This window comes from Adiantum capillus-veneris, chromosome 11 (assembly GCF_014529385.1).
Source record: "Adiantum capillus-veneris isolate H3 chromosome 11, ASM1452938v2, whole genome shotgun sequence".
NCBI lineage: Eukaryota > Viridiplantae > Streptophyta > Polypodiopsida > Polypodiales > Pteridaceae > Adiantum > Adiantum capillus-veneris.
Window position 1 is genome coordinate 126,695,592 of NC_140941.1, and position 18,356 is coordinate 126,713,947.

Sequence of the window (18,356 nt, forward strand, 5' to 3'; positions counted from 1 at the left end):
AAGAGTATTTCTCTCATAATAATCATCAATTAAGCTAATTAAGCCTAAAAAAATTATCCTGGTCTATTTTACATATAGGTCGTCTTATTGTTTTTCTTGAATATCTTTTTTAGTCAATTTTATAAATAATATTAGTTAAAATACTTCAGTTTGTAATATAATTCATAAGTTATAATCATTTACTTAACTTCAAAAATTATGAAATATCTTTTGTAGTTTTCAAAGGTTGTCACAAACTTAGGATAATTATGATAAGTTCTAATGCTTCTAATACTTTGTGAGTGTTATAGAGGCAGTCTCTATACCCAAAGTGTGAGTATGGCTGCTATATTTATAGCTAAGAAAAATGTCCAACTTGTTTTTCAATTTCTTTTTACTTTTTCATTATTATTAATTTACTTTTTTGGCCCTCTAAAATTCATAACCGATTTTTGGTCTCCTTGTGGTACTCATCAATTTGACCAATTTGTCCTCATCATATACTGATAAAGCCAAAGATTAGTCAAGACTAAGCTCTTCATTCCATGCGACTGCATGTCCCATTTTGTCCCCTCCTATGTGACTCCAGATGATTCCATGTGCCACCCATGTGTACCTTTTGACCATTAATTTATCTTTAATGATAAATTACTTTACATACTTAAGTTAGACTTTATAAACTTAGGAAAAACTCTATATACAATCTTTAAATTTACAAAGAAAAAAAAATCTACAAGCGGTAAATAAATCTAGGAGCACATTAGTTAACTTTTTGTATAGCTAAACATGTCAGAATTCTGCACCGTAAATTTTAAATTATAGGTTTTCTTAGCCTACAGCTCATAATTTGAACTTGAATATCTTAAATAATGAGCGTTGGTTGAAAAATTGGAGACACCCAATCTGTGTGTTCAATTCTGTAAATAAATTCGGCTTACTTTGGTTTTTAAGTCTCTTTCTTGATTTTCCTAGCAAATGTTTCATTATGTATGGCCTTTGTCTACTTGGTTTCGCATCATCTCTCATGGGTATGGTATGTTGACAAATTTTTGGATCAACACCCTTGAGATCCTTGTAAGACCAATCGGAGATATCTCGGTATTCTTTTAGAAAGCTTAACAAGAGCTCTTCTTCTTCTCTGTTAGGTCGTTTGCAATGTAGGCAGGCATAGGTTGTTCCCCTGGTTCAGTCAAGTCTATCTTTTTCGCGTTTTCGGGACCTTCGTAGGACTTTGCCTTGTTTTTGTAATTCCCTAACATGTCATAATAATCAATATCTAATTCTCCTAAATGATTTTCTCATATTAAACTGATCATTTAATGTGGGGAAGTGCCAAGGGAGAAAAAGCTAGAATATTGGTTAAGTTAGCAGACCGGCCATAGTAGGGATCCAAAGGAGGGAAAATAGGGATCCAAAGGGGGGCCATCTGCAAAAGAGCCATGTGAAACAACGGCTAAAAAGACCCTAAGGTTCAGCCCATTAAGACTTCCAAAATGCTAAGGTTCCAAAATTCAAAGGTTGTGTCCAAAGGTCAACCTTAGGGAAAATTGGATGCTTAGTGTGTGTGCCCAAAAAGTCTTTCTGCATCCCTACATGGGAGGGGGCGAGCCCCAAAGCTAGGGGATGAGAGAGAAAACCACACACACACACACAGGCTCCCTTTACACAAAGGGAATGAGGGACACATGTCAGCTCCCTAGGCCAAATGCCCACAAGGTGTGCCCAATTCCTATTGGAAGACCCTTGAAGTGGACCAATGAGAATTAAGCTAGAGTAAATCTAGTTTAATTAATTTAAAAACATTTAATAAAAGAAACCAATAAGAATTAAGTGTCCTAGAAGACTATTGGGCAGTCTCCCAAGGGGTCCAATGAGCATTCAGAAGCCCCATGGCTTGCCTGATTCCTATTGGCCAGGAGGCAAAGGGGTCCAATGAGAGTTTAGTTTAATTATTTAATTATCTAAAGCTCTCACAAAAGGGGAAAGGGGGACACATGTCAGAAGGCTATCACTTATGCTGCTTAATTCCTATTGGCTTGACCTGGGGAGGTCCAATGAGGAAAAAGCCAGCCTAACTTAGCAGCTAGGGCTCGCCCAAGAGAGAGGGGGGGCTGATTTTTGCTTGGCATTCACTCTCACACTCTCACACTTGACCATGTGTGAAGGGAAAACACTCTATCTCCTCCCAAGCTTTAATGGAGAGCTCATCACCTACTCCAAGCTTGTGAGATAGAAGCCTACATCAACACTCTCTTGGCATGTGGATGCAAATCCAACAAGAGCCAAGCTTCAATGCATGCTCATCTTCTCTACCAAGCACTCTTGTAATTCTCATTAGGAATCTATTCTAATGAAATGCCCACTATGTTCATGCTAATTTCCGCTACAAATAAGATTTTAGGCCATTAAATGTTACATTGGTATCAGAGCTCAAGGTTTCTCTTTTCTTGCTCAAGAAGGGAGGTCCTCAAGCTAGCTACAAATGGTTGGTATTATTAATTGCCTGTGAGTAAGTAGAATAGGGATTTTTCAGCCTTGCAGTGCGCCTGCCTTTGTGCAGTTAACGGGGCATCACCGTCGAGAGCTATGGTCTTAATAGTGGAGTCCTACGGGGCTTGCCTACGGCTTAACCACTATTGAGCTATTAGAAGCTTGACAGGAGCCGGTGCTGTTTTGGTGTCGAAAGACCCTCTCTTCTATTCCTTGCAATTAATGGTATTCGAGCCGCGGGTACAGTAGCTTGAGTGCTTTTTCTAAAGGGGTAAAGAGGAGTTAGCAACTAGGGCTTGAAGTGCCAAAGTACACCTAAAAATTGTTAGAATGGCTGACAATATTAAAGAGAGTGAAATTAATGTTGATAACTTTGATTTTGCTCATGAGCAAGCTACTAATGATGCTTCAATGCTTGTTAATTATCTTGTTTCTAGGCTTCAACAAGCCATGGGCAATCCATCTCTCCAAAGTGAAGTGCAACGGCAGCTCCGTGCTCACGGGATTCTCCAAGCTCATCACCATGACGAGAGAACACCTAGGAAGCCTCCTTGTGAGACTACCAAAAGAGGTCTCTCTCCGATTCGGGAAGAAGAAGAGAATCCATATGAAGGGCTCAAGAACTTACTTCTTGATGATGCATCTCCTTCCCAAAGGAGAACTCAAGAGCCTCCACCGAAGGAACGAGAAAGAAGCGAGTCTCCCGCCACCTCGGCGGAGATGGCTCCACGAAGACGGCGGGCTAAACGCTCTCCATCACCACCAAAGCGGAGAAGACCATCACACTCTTCTCCACGCCATAATTCAAAGAGGGATGATAAAAAGCAAGAGAAGAAAAAGGCGAGAAAGAGGACACCCTCTTCTCCATCTTCTTCATCCTCTTCCTCTTATGAAAGCTATGGTGAAGACGACAAAGATCAAGACAAGAAAAAGGCGAGAAAGAGGTCACCCTCTTCTCCACCTTCTTCAAATTCTTCATCTTCTGAAGAAAGTGATGGTGCAACTTTTGAACCATCAAAAAGAAGAGGCCATAGGAAATCCTATGCCGCATGGAAGAGGTCGTCCAAGCTGAAGAAATTCAAAGAGGGAGGGAAGAGCATCTCTTTCCTTACCTATGATGGCACCTTCGGTGCTACAGACAAAGTTTTGGCCTTTATCCAGCAATTCGATGCGGCGTTTGGAGATGAGGGCTTCACGGAGTCCTCTAAGCTACGCCATGTAGCTATGCACTTTCAAAAGTCCGCCAGACAATGGTGGTCTAGCCTACGAGCCAACGGTGAAGCTCCACGAACATGGAAGGCTTTAAGAGCTTCCATTATGAAGCAGTTTTTGGCCACCGATGCCAAAGACAAAGTACTCACCGAATGGCGAAGCTTAAAGCTCTCTCCCAATGAATCCATCCACAAATATGTAGACAAGTTTTGGGACCTACAACTCAAAGCCACTGTCTTCAAAAAGTTGGATTTTGGAGAGCAAAAGCAACAATTTTGTGCGGGCTTAACCGAAGAAATGGCGGAGTATGTCAACTCCCAAAGGCCACGTACCATATCGGCGGTAATACACCATACTATGGTGGCCTCGCGAATCAATTTCCAAACGGGGGTAAAAGAAATAATAAGCCCCCGGAAAACAAAGGTTCCAATGAGCCTAAGGGGAAGGACAATGTCCAAAAGTCTCCTAAGGGCAATTCCAACAAAGCTAAAGAGAAGGGAGTTTACAAAGGAAAGAATAAACTCTCTCCTGAAGAGCTTGAGCGTTATCGTAAAGATAACCGGTGTTTCAAGTGCGGCGAACAAGGGCATGCGTACCGCGCTTGTCCCCAAAAGAACAACCGCCAAGATCCTCCTAGAGCTTCTTTGGTTGAAATCCAAGAGGAGGAGATTCACCAAACTCACCACAAAGGATCTCCTCTATGCCATGCTTGGGGAAAGGTAAGAGAACATGATGCTTTTATTCTCTTTGACCCTGGTTCTACTCACAATTTCATATCTATGGAGTTAGCCACCAAGCTAGGCATACAATCCTACGAGATGGGAGATATCCTACCCGCAGACAGTGCCTTCAAGGGGCAAGAAGCTTCAGTCACTCCCTTAATCGGGAAATTGAGGCTTCATGTCCAAGGCTATGTGGACAAAGAGGATTTCTTTATCTCTCCTCTCAAGCATGAGGATGTAATCCTAGGGGCACCATGGTTTGACCGTTTGGCTGCCCATGTTAAATTTCCTGAAAGGAGAATCTCCTTTAAGTTCAGGGAAAAGGACATGTATATAGATGCTAGGGAGATGGGTAACACCATCCCCATTGTACATACACCAGCTTTCAACAAGTCAATAAAGAGCTCTATTTCCGTGTACATGATTTTTGTTAAAGATTCTCAAAATGAACCTAATGCTTTAGCAAAAGAAAATAAAAGCAACCAAAAGGAATTAGAGTTATCCAATTTTCTCAAGGGTTTCAAGATGTCTTTATTGACGACATCCCTTGTGAGCTACCTCCTAAACGAGGTAATGACGACCATGCAATTGAACTTCTTCCAGGAAGTTCACCGCCTAACAAACCTCCTTATAGAGTTTCTCAAGCTCAACAAGAGGAGATTATGCGGCAAGTGCATGAGTTAATTGAGAAGGGCATGGTTAGGCCTAGCTCATCTCCATTTTGCTCACCTGTGCTATTAGTGCAAAAGAAAGACGGCACATATCGTATGTGTGTCGACTATAGAGCACTAAATAGGATCACTATCAAGAATAGGTTTCCCGTTCCACGGGTAGAAGACCTATTTGATAAGCTACAAGGATCGACCTACTTCAGTAGGATTGACCTAAAAAGTGGCTATCATCAAATAAGGATAGTTGATCAAGACATTGTAAAGACCGCATTTCGTACTACATTTGGTCTTTACGAATACATTGTCATGCCTTTTGGCTTGACTAATGCACCAGCCACATTTAACCGCTTGATGGAGAAGCTGTTCAGACCTCATCGAACCTTCACTGGAGTGTTCTTTGATGATATTATCATCTACTCTAATTCATTAGAGGAACACAAGCAACACCTCCAGGTAATATTTCAAGTTTTAAGAGAGAATAAACTTTATGTTAATCGAAAGAAAAGTGAATTTTTCTTGCAAGAGATTCAATATTTAGGTCACATTATCTCTCAAGATGGAATCCAAATGGATCCATCCAAGTTAGAGGTAATAAAAGGATGGCCTAAACCAAGGAATCTTCATGAACTAAGAAGCTTTATAGGTATGTGTGCATACTATAGACGCTTCATAGAAAAGTTCTCACAAATTGCGGGACCATTACATGACCTAACAAAGAAAAATGTTAGGTATACGTGGTCTGCTAAGGAGAACAATGCTTTCGAAAAGCTTAAAGAAAAGCTTATCTCTCAACCTGTGCTTACACTACCGGATCTCTCAAAACCATTTGAGGTCCAATGTGATGCTTGTGGTGATTGCCTTGGGGCTGTTTTGCTCCAAGAAGGGCACGCCATAGGCTATGAGAGTCGAAGGCTCGACCCTGTTGAGCAAGCTCTAGGCATATACGAAAAAGAACTCCTTGCAGTTCTACATGCCTTAGACTCATGGAAGCACTATTTATTGGGGACTCCTTTTATTCTGCGAACGGATCACCAAAGTCTTAAGTACTTCATGACGCAGACCAAGCTCTCCGACAAACAAATGAGGTGGGCAAATTTCCTTTCGCAATTTCATTTTCATATTGCTCACATTGCTGGCAAGCATAATCAAGTAGCCGATGCACTCTCAAGACGACCGAGAGTGAATGCGGTTTCCATAGCAACTCACAATGATCTATCTTTAATGATAGATGAGTATGCTATTGATCCCGATTTTAGAGATGTGATTTCAGCCCTTGCCTTAGGGAAGAAAGAAGAACCATTTACTTTACAAGATGGCTATCTTCTCTATGGCAATAGACTATGCGTTACTAACTCACTACGTGAGAAAGTAATGTATGAATCTCATGCTCCCCCATATGCGGGGCATAGAGGGATTCAGTCTACCCTAAAGGGAATTGAAACATATTTCTATTGGCCTACCATGAAAGTGAACATACATGAGTATGTTTCCAAATGTGTGGTATGTCAAAAGACAAAATTTGATAGAGGGAAGCAACTTGGATTGCTTCAACCCTTGCCAATCCTAATTCACCGTGGGAGAGCATATCCATCGATTTTATCTTTGGATTGCCTAAGTCTATCCATGGGAATACGGGAATATGGACGATAGTAGACAGGTTCAGTAAACAAGCTCATTTTATACCTGTCAAAAAGACTATCAAAGCCCATCAAATGGCAACCCTCTTCATTTCACAAATTTTCAAGTACCATGGCTTGCCAATGTCCATAGTGTCGGATAGAGATCCTAGAATGACCAGTAATTTCTGGAAGGGTCTCTTTGAGAATTTAGGAACAAGGCTAAACTTCTCTTCGGCCTATCATCCACAAACTGATGGCCAAAGTGAAATAGCTAACCTAACTATTCTCGATCTACTAAAAGCCTATGTAACGGAAGTAGATCAAAGATCCAAATGGGAGAAGTACTTACCCTTAGTAGAGTATGCTTACAATAACACTGTACATACTTCTACAGGAAAAGCACCTTTCGAGGTAATTGAGGGAAGATCAAAAAGTCCCTTGCTACTTAAGGTACATGGGAAGATCTTCGCTGCAGATGAGTATAGCCGAGACCTACAAGAATCTTTCCAAAAGATTAAGGATGCTATCTCTATCTCACAGCAAAGGCAAAAGGCTGCTGCTGACAAGCACAGAAGAGCCCAAGCCTTTAAAGAAAACGATTGGGTCTTGTTAAAGTTTCCCAAGGCTCGCTTAAGGCACACGACGGGCAAGAATCCTACGGGCCACCAAAAGTACTATGCTAAACTAGCAAAAAGGTACTATGGTCCCTTCCAGATTCTTAGGCCAATCAATGAGATGGCCTATCAACTTAAGTTGCCCAATCATTGGCTCATACACAATGCTTTTCATGTGAGCCTCTTAAAGCCTTACAAAGGAGAGCCACCTCAAGAACCAACTATTGAAGACCCACCGGAGATCGAGGACCACGAGGAGGTGCTGCAGCCCGAGTCCATTCTCCGACATGAAGACAAGGTATTAAGAGGCGGTAAGACTATCCGACGATATCTTATTAAGTTTAAGAATTATCCTTTTGAAGATGCTAGATGGATGCAAGGCATACAATTAAAGGATAACCTAAACCTTGTCAATGCTTACAATGCTTCCCAAGAGTAAGCAAATGTACAAAATGTTAAAAAATGAACAAAAATTTTTGTCTTATAAGACTCTCTTTTTCTTTATTTGTGCACAAAAATAAAGTAGTATGCATGCTTAGATCAAGTTTGTGGAGACGACGTCTCCCAAACACCAAGTAGAGCTTGTCACTCTACTATGGAAGACTGATAGGACTAATGTGCAGACATGCTTGCGGCAGCCTCAGGCTCTCAAGCGCCAAATGGACTAGTCATCCATTATGGAATGATGTCGTAGGGTAACATAGGGATCCTCTACCCGCTAAGAAAAGGACTCATGCATATGCTTTATCTTCTCTACACCATAGTCGAGGACGACTATGATTTCAAGAGAGAGGTAATGTCATAATAATCAATATCTAATTCTCCTAAATGATTTTCTCATATTAAACTGATCATTTAATGTGGGGAAGTGCCAAGGGAGAAAAAGCTAGAATATTGGTTAAGTTAGCAGACCGGCCATAGTAGGGATCCAAAGGGGGGGCCATCTGCAAAAGAGCCATGTGAAACAACGGGCTAAAAAGACCCTAAGGTTCAGCCCATTAAGACTTCCAAAATGCTAAGGTTCCAAAATTCAAAGGTTGTGTCCAAAGGTCAACCTTAGGGAAAATTGGATGCTTAGTGTGTGTGCCCAAAAAGTCTTTCTGCATCCCTACATGGGAGGGGGCGAGCCCCAAAGCTAGGGGATGAGAGAGAAAACCACACACACACACACAGGCTCCCTTTACACAAAGGGAATGAGGGACACATGTCAGCTCCCTAGGCCAAATGCCCACAAGGTGTGCCCAATTCCTATTGGAAGACCCTTGAAGTGGACCAATGAGAATTAAGCTAGAGTAAATCTAGTTTAATTAATTTAAAAACATTTAATAAAAGAAACCAATAAGAATTAAGTGTCCTAGAAGACTATTGGGCAGTCTCCCAAGGGGTCCAATGAGCATTCAGAAGCCCCATGGCTTGCCTGATTCCTATTGGCCAGGAGGCAAAGGGATCCAATGAGAGTTTAGTTTAATTATTTAATTATCTAAAGCTCTCACAAAAGGGGAAAGGGGGACACATGTCAGAAGGCTATCACTTATGCTGCTTAATTCCTATTGGCTTGACCTGGGGAGGTCCAATGAGGAAAAAGCCAGCCTAACTTAGCAGCTAGGGCTCGCCCAAGAGAGAGGGGGGGCTGATGTTTGCTTGGCATTCACTCTCACACTCTCACACTTGACCATGTGTGAAGGGAAAACACTCTATCTCCTCCCAAGCTTTAATGGAGAGCTCATCACCTACTCCAAGCTTGTGAGATAGAAGCCTACATCAACACTCTCTTGGCATGTGGATGCAAATCCAACCAAGAGCCAAGCTTCAATGCATGCTCATCTTCTCTACCAAGCACTCTTGTAATTCTCATTAGGAATCTATTCTAATGAAATGCCCACTATGTTCATGCTAATTTCCGCTACAAATAAGATTTTAGGCCATTAAATGTTACATAACAGGTTGTTCAACTATGATTTCTCGATCTTGGAGAGTATACTTTTTGTAATGGGATGGAACACTCATTACATCCTTACCATCCTCTTTAGTGGTTTCCATTTTGGTCGTATATATCTCCTTTAGAGATTTTTTCAATTCTTGATATTTATTTTTCCGCTCAACTCATGTCGTGATTGGCTCCTTATCCTGTTTGTTTGCTTGAGTATTCTTCCTTGTTTTTCTAGATGTTTTTGACATTCCTGGATTTTTGTTTAAAGGATATCTACCAGTGATTTTGTCATTGACACAATCATGTGCCTCTGTCTGCATCAGGAATTGTGTTCTACTGGAGACTGATGGCATAGGTCGTGTTTTCATGTTTTTGGTGTCTCTTTTTCATCTATACCATTTTTGTCTTCTTGATTTCTAATTAGGAAAGTCAAAAAACTTTTCCTCCCCTCCTTTCGAGAGTAGCTTAGCTCTCACATGTTCTTTTTCTGACCCCGAATCTTCTCAGGTAGCTGAGTGTTCATCTAACTCATCTGTTGCATCGTAGTAGAGGTTTGAAAAGACTTGTTGAGCTTTCATCAAGTCCTTGGGTTCCTCCATTTCATCTTAAATGTTGAGGGTTGAAATCATTTGCATGGGAATTATGTCGTGGCCATCCTCATTGCAAAATTGAGTACGCATAGACGTATTCACACATACATCCATTGTCGCTAAAATTTGAGTCCACTCAAATGGCTCAAACAAATGCTCTGTAAAGGGTTCAAGTACATAGGATTCGTTTGTGCAATCCCTTTCTAGAATACATTCTTCTCGTTTCAAACTCCCATTTTTTGAAGCTCCACACATCCAAATAGGAGTGTCTTTGTTTAACCAGGATGGAAGCTTAGTTTCACCCGAAGAGACTGAATCAAACTCTTGTATGAGTGTTTTCAAGACATCTCTATAAGTGTGATCTTTTAGATTTACCCTTGTTATAGATCCCACTTGCTTCAAGTACATATAATTGTTTCCCCAATCTTGGATAAGTTGTACCTCTCATATGAAAGGTCTTCCCAATATGATTTCATAATTGAATTTTTTCCCAAAGTCTACTATGGCAAAAGTGTGTTGATATTCAATTCCATAGGAATTGACTATCACGTTTTCAAGCAGCCCTAATGGTCTCTCAATGTGTCCGTCAGCCAATTGTAGTTTCATTTGAGTTTGTCTAATGACTGGTTGTCCTCAGGATTCCCATACGGCTTTTGTGGCTATGGCTATGCCTGCCCCACTATCCAATATTGCCATGGTTTCAATGTCATTGTTTTTCACTAGAAGGGTGGTGTTTCCTTCTTCCCCTTCGTAATATTCTCCGACATTGTTCATTGGAACAGATGGAATCTCTTTGTTGTCCAATTCGTGTTTCAATTTACCCAATTATTTTGAGATTAGCCCCGTTATCCCCACCTTCTCTAGGATTTTTTGTAGATCATTCCATAAATATGGTCTAAGTTTTAACAGTTCTCCCAAGGTAAGAATGCATTGGATGGGTGTAGACATGATTGAATGAATGTTGTCTACTTCTAGGGTTTGATCAGCTCTTTTTACTTGAGTGGTATTACACACTATGGATTCATCTTCGTTATCTCTTAAGTAAGAGTGTAACGTTTTCAAGGTCAATGGTTTTGACATTCCTGAAGCTTCAGATCCACAATCCCCGTACAAGGATTGTACATCCATGTTTATATCAGAAGGTAGGTTGTCCAACCAAACTTCCTCTATAGGAGCTGACTTTAGAGTTAGGCTCCCATCATCGATCTCTCTAACTTTTTTCCATAAGTGTCCTGGCCAGTCTTCCTCTACAAATGGAATTCCGTCTAAGGCATCTTCGCTGTCCAGCACTATAATTTCTGGTTCTTTTGTTTCAAGGTGGGGTTCTACCACCACATCAGACTTCTCTTTACTGTCTCTTACCACAAGCTCCTCACGTTTTGTGAGACTTTCAACTTGGGTTTTTGTTTTTCCATCATTTCTTGCGTGTTTCTTACCAAATTTTGATAAGCTTCCAGCTTAGCTGCTTCCATGTCTGGAGAAGGGTAGTTTTTCTCAAAAACAAATCATGTTTTGGCCTACTTTAAGTCCTGCTTGGTAGGCTTCCAAGTCTGCATTAATAGGATCAAAAACTTTATCAACCAAATTGGATCCTTCAGATTTCACGGTTGGTTCCTTGATTTCACTTCCAGTTTCTTTCACCTTTTCCTGGAATAGCTTTTTTGCTTTCTCCTCGATTTCAACCTGTTGTGTCTGTTTTTCCATCTCATATCTTTTGCTTTTGCTTCTTTTGATCCTTTGAGAGGAAACTTTAGTATTTTCCAAATCATCAAAGGAGTTGTGTTTCTCTTTCTTAGCCTAGGCTCTAGTGATTACCTTGATAAGAACAATCATTTCAGTCTCTGATTAGCTACTAGATATCACTTGGACTACGTTTACTACTATTTTTCCCTTGTTCAAAGGATGTGTCCTCCCTTTTTGCTATGGGAATTCATTATTCCAATGATCATCTGCACCACAGTTGTGACAATTTCCTATTCTTGGCTTAATCATGGGTCTTACCATGGGAGGTCGGACACCTTGATTAGGTACATAATACATTGGTGCAAGCTCTGGTGGAGCATAAGTCACAAGTTCTTCCATTGGTGGTGGATGTGAGTTTTACGAATCTCCTTCTACCATTATTGTACATGGAATAGGCTCCGCATAGGATGTAACAGGCACTAATGCTTGTTCATCTATGACTCCTTCAGAGTGCATGTACTTTACAGGCACTGCATTGTGTCCTGGATATGGAGGTTGCTGACCCAACACAGGTTGAGTTCTTTCCATACCCATCAGTGGTCTTTGAGCTTGGGCCATATTAGGCTGATATCTGTACATGGGTTGTCCTTGTAGCCTCATAGGCACGTACTGAACATTCCCATCATACTTTGGTTGGAAGTAGCACTCGTGGGTCTCATGTTTGGTACATTTACCCTCGATTGCACACCATTTTTGTGGTCTAATTGGTTGTCCCTGTTGAGGTATTCCTTATTCTGGTCCCCTCATAGGTGTTTTTTGCATGTTATTCATAATGTCGTTCATCCTTTTGAGAATATATTCTATGGATAAAAGTGGCACTGCAGCATCCATTCCCACTTGTGCTGGTTTAGTGGATGTTGTTTTTTTACTTTGGTTATCCTTAGGGACATCTTATTTGTTGAAAATGTCACAATTGTCTCCTAAGTCAATAGCATCTGACACACACTCTTCTAGGGTTGTATGCTTTTTACTATAGAGTATAGCATGAAGTTCTTTCTTTATCAGTCCCTATAGAAACAAAAATACGAGTCATTCTTCTACAGGTATCTCTAGCCGTGGGCATCTGGCAATGTATTGTTTCATTTGAGTTGCACAATCTCTAACAGACTCACCATGTTTCTATTTAAAGCTATACATTTGAGCTACTGTATTATGTTTGATCACCGTTTTGAAACAAGTAGCTACAAATCCTTGAGCTAATGTGTCAAGTCCATGATTGACCTTCGTGGAATGTTTTGGAACCATGTCAATGCTTTTCCTTCTAATGTCATTCCAAACCCCTCGAATTGAGTATGGAAATGAAATATACGTTGTCGTGCTCTAGCACGTATATAGTGGGAATGGCATTAAATGATTTATCTTGTGACTTTTTGACGCATAAGTATACTTCATATAATACTCATATGCATAAATAAAAGATTTCTACCATACCTTAGTATTAACTTTGAAGTAATATAAATGTAGATTACTATTAGGAAGTACTGCAAGCAAGTATCAATGATTGTGTCTCTTTTGTCTAGGGGAAAAGCATTTGTATATTTCTTCTAATATCTCAGCTATACCCTACCATATATACATTATTTTCTTCTTTTCACATTTATTTAATAATATAACCCTTCAATAATGCATACCTTCTTGGATACATACAAGAGGGAAGGGCCTACTACAAGACTTTATGAAAAGGAAGATCCAAATCTTCTTGGACCATCCCAATTTGAAACTCCCGACCTAAGGACGTGGATAAAATGACAAAACCAATTCAAGCTCTTTTAGTAGGCCAATTTTGCCTTTTTAAGCATGTCAATCCGAGTTACAAGTCAAAAATTACAGGGAAAAGAGTGAAAAAGCCTCTCACAACTACACTGCAAGAAGAGATGGTAAACAGGTGAATCAAGTGAAAAGAGGTAATCTTGGTCTTTTTCCACAAAATAAGATATTTGGAGGATAAAAGACACAAGCATGTGAATGTGACACCTAAAAGATGCCTTGAAGGACAAGACACACAAGCTGGGACCCCCTGCTGGAGCCACACAGAAGATGCCTAGGTGGGGCCCACATACATCATTCACCCACATGGAGCCTCAACGACCAAAATTGCTGAATTTCATGATATTTTGAGTCCTAAATTGCCCATTTTAAGAAATATCCAAAGAACATTTGATTTGGGCTAACTCTTTAGCCTAATCAAGTGATTATGTAAAACATGGCTCCCTCACCTATAAAAAGGGCAACCTTCTCTTCATTGGGGTAAGTTATGAGTGAGTGAGAATAGCTCAATTCCATTGTGACACACTCATCTTAGTGCCACACTTTCTCTTGAAGAAAGGCTGAAGTCTTGCCTCATCTTCTCTCTCCATTAAGGTGGTGGCGATTGCTCTCATCCATCTTGTCAATGTAACGGGCACAACCTTCTTGTGGGAAACAATTATCTGCACAAGGTTAGTAACAATATCTTCATCTTTCACAAGCACCTCTCTCTCTTAAGGTTCTCATTGTCGTCCACAAACTCTAGAATCTCCTTGCTATAGGTACTTCTCTCCCCGCAGTATCCTTATTGCCTAAGGGCAACAATAGGGCTTGGGAGAGAAACTCTCTTCTTCTTCTCCTTTCACTTCTTTCACACCTTTATATTTGAACATACTAAGTATATCATCGATGAATAACCATAATCCACATAGAGGTGATTTCTTTCATTTCCATTCTGTGCAATCTATTAGGGTCAACATTTGGATTAGTCGAAAGATTCACTTTCAGCAACGCATAGTGTTTCTATTTGGTCCTGAAAGGCTCAACGAAATACTTCTCTCACCAGATCCCATCATACTACCTATTATTGAATATAACTTCTCTTTTGATGTGAGTGTGGTTATTTTATTATGAATCAAGAGGATTTGTACTCACAACTAATCCCCATAGCTAGACAAAACATATACATTATAGTAAGCACAAAGCTACAGTTCCAAAGAGCAATCCGTAGCTTATTTGGACAACAAAGATTAAATATCATTAACTCATCCATTAACCCTTTTATCCTACCCACGATACGATATGATCGTAATCTCGATGTTTTCATTTTTGTTTTGTTCTGACTATCTTTCATGAGTTCTCTCCATCACATGTGTGTTTGGAAGGAAAAGTGAGTGGCTTCTTTGGCTACATTTCTTCTTTAGCTCTAGAAGCTATGTTATCTATATCTTAGCTCTTTCTCATAACCCTTGAGCTTCCTCACAAACTCACACCAAGAGGCTCGGTGCCTTCCTGGCAAGACTGCCTACTTCTTGACATATTTTTGGTGAACCCGACGCGAAACTGCCAGGGTGAGAGTTTGTGTGTAACCATGGGTGAACATGTTGAGCAACAGGGTATGCATTTTGACCCAGCAACAATGCAAATGTTTCAAGCATTTGCAATGTTCATGCAACAACAACATGCTTCTGAAAGAAGGGAGATTTCAGCAACGAAGTCCATACAAGCGGTTGTCAACAGAATGGATCAGTTCAATGGCAAAGATGTAACCAAGTACTTACGCGAGTATGTGAAAGAGATGGAGCTGCATTGTGTGTCAGAAGGTGAGATGATTCAAAGCTTTGAGCTAGTTGTTGCTCCAAAAATTAGGGAGCATGTTCGGGCAATTAAAGATGGGCATGGGAGAAATTGGAAAGAACTCAAAGTAGCTATAAAGGAGGAATATTTCATGGAGGACTCTGAGAGAGTAACCAAAAGGACATTCTTAGAATGAGTAGTCAAGCCAAAGCAAGGAATATCAATAACAGAGCTACTTAGGGAATTTGAGCGGCGCTATGCACAACTCACAAGGACAGAAAGGGCCACACTAGATGCAGAGAAGACAGATCTTTTCTTACAAGCTGTAGGTAAAGAGTTTCAAGAAAATTTGGAGCTTCTTCTTGAAGATAAAGATGCTAATCAAGGACTAAAGACCGACTGGAATGAAGTTGAAGGTGCCGTCTCGTTGCTTGCCAAACGACAAAGAAGAAGGGACAAGATGGTAGTAAACACTACAAGTTCTTCAACCTCAACTTCTGACAAAATGGTAAAGCCTACTTTTATCACTCCTAAGTTTGATGAGTCCATGCTAGATGAGCTTGTGAAGGGAATGCGTGACTTGAAGGTGAAGCTTGCAAAGCTTGAAGAAAAAGTCCAACCATCAAGGCCACTTCCTAGGCAAAGACAACAACCCACTTAAGAGAGACAGGCCTACGCTTGAGAACTAACTTTGGGAAGGGGGGAATGCAAACCTTAGTTGAAGATATGGCAACTAACCGTGCCAGCTCTTCAGTTGAGGCAGCTACTTATGGAGTAAAAATTGAACACCTTAATGATGAAGAGGCGAGTGACCATCATGATCAAATTTGGCCAAATGTCATGCAATTAGCTAAAAAGGGAAGCTTACAAAAGAGATTCTACATGAAGCAAGTGATTGCATACGTCTAGAAACAGGATGGAATGATCCAGTGGACTCATTGTCAGTGCATGCCTACATTACAAAATGCCAACAAAGTGAGGCGATTGTAGAAGAGAAGCGCAGACGTGAGAATGTTGATGAAGGACCATCAAAAAGAGCTTCCAAAAGTGGGGGAAGAAGCGACTCAATGCCTTCTCAAACACCCTCAACACAAGGAGCGTCTCCACCTGAAGTACTCATGGAGGAGTCTACAACAGGAAAGAAGAAAGAGCCAACAAAAGGTAAGACAAAAGGCCCAACTTATAAAATACAATCTGATATTGAGGTTGCTACAGATTTAAAGAAAGTCTTGGAGGAAAGGATCTTGAATAGAAATATTGAGTTTACTCTGGGAGAAGTTCTTGGCATTGCAAAGCGTGAATTCCATGAGGAGATCATTGACATCATCAAGAGGCAGAGGAAAACCCTTGCTGAAGTTTCTCGTCTACAGGTTGAAGGGGAAACCTCGAAGACACAAGGGATGCAGCTGCAAAATAAGGAGGATGATGGAGCTGTGGTAGGATGCTACCAATCTAGTGGGAGAGTGAAGCAAGTGCATTTCTCAAATGATGATGAGAAGTTGAAGATATTCCTAGGAGTTACTATTCACGAAGTCATTGGGCAAGGGCTACTACAGAAACTTTGGTCAAGGTAGGTGATCTTGAAGAGCCATTTGTTGCCTTGATTGACCATGGTTTAGAACTAAACATAATGTCAAAAAGTCTCTACAACAAGTGCAAATGGCCGATGGACACAGATCATGGTTGGATGGTAAAAGTGGCAAACAATTCATCCGGTGAATTGTATGCAGCATGTCCAGGTGTGAAGGTAACAATAGGTGATGTAAAGATTGAACAAAACTTCTTTGTACAGGATACATCTTCATATCATCTCATCCTTGGACAACCCTACATTGTGGGAGTTTGAATGGAAACAAAGGTAATGGATGATGACTCAGCATATGCTAGGATACGTAGCAAAGATGGTAAATGAGCTGTCCAATTTCTCATAGTTTATGTAAAACATGAAAGAAATCGTGACAACCTTAGAGAACATCCTCTACCAAAGGTGAGCAAAGAGTTTCATGATCATAGAGAAATGATGGGTTTTGGCCAAGTACCATTGTAAAGCGAGATTGCAGTGGTACAGAAAGAAAAGGGTCTCGCCTGATCCAAAAATAGGTGAAACTTTTTCAACGGGCTCCTTAGTAATAAGGAATGGATCAGTATGTTTTACAAAACTTGTAGATTTGAAGAGATGTGAGAGGCAATATGTGCATAATGTACAAATAGGCATGAAAAAGAGTGGGTTGCTAGAGCCTACTGAAAATGTTTTGGGTTTGTGTGAACAAGTTTCTTTTGTAGATACTATGGGTGAGCTTGATGCTATAATGGAGTCTAATTTGCATCTTGAAAATGAAGTTGTGGAAGTTTGCTCTATGGAAATGTATCAAGTAATAGAAGCCTTTAAAGAAAGCCAAACAGTTGGCCCAGAAGTCCATGTTGAAACTAAATACAAGAGTGTAGCAAAGAAGGTGAAACCAGTAGCTTCACCCTTACCACCCAACAACAAGGAAAAGATTGAGCAGGCTTCTTTACAACCAAGTTTGAGGAATCCTAAAAAGATCGGGCATACCTTCACAAAGGAGTCTTTTCAAGAGTTGCAGATTGGTTGCGAGGAGTTTCTAACACAGGAGGAGACAAAGTGCTTCAAAGAAATTCTTTCAAAGCATGGCAAGGCTTTTGCATTTGAGCCACATGAGATAGGATGTGTTGATCCTTCTATTGTAGCTCCTATGGTAATTTTCACAATACCTCATGTGCCTTGGAATCTGCGGCCTATTTCGGTTCCAAAGGCTCATTTGCCAAAGTTAGTAGAGCTACTGAATGAGAAAATCAAAGTGAGAATCTTGGAGCCTTCTTGTGCTCCATACTCAAACAGGTGGTTCACAGTTCCAAAGAAGAATGGTTCTCTACGCTTCATCCAAGATATGCAACCAGTAAACAAGGTGACAATTAGAAATGTAGGTACAGGTCCAATTGTGGATGAGTTTGCAGAGGCATTTGCAGGGAGGGCAATCTACTCAATGGGGGATCTCTACTCAGGGTATGATCAATTTCAGCTTGCAATCGAAAGCAGAGACTTGACAACCATGAGGACACCTTTGGGTTTGGTAAGGATGTGTACCTTGCAATAGGGAGCAACCAACTCGGTTGCACATATGATGAATGGGATGAATAAGGTCTTACGTGACTTTATTCCTCAAATCACAATGCCTTTCATTGATGATTTGCATATCAAAGGATGTGAAGAAAGTGACAAAG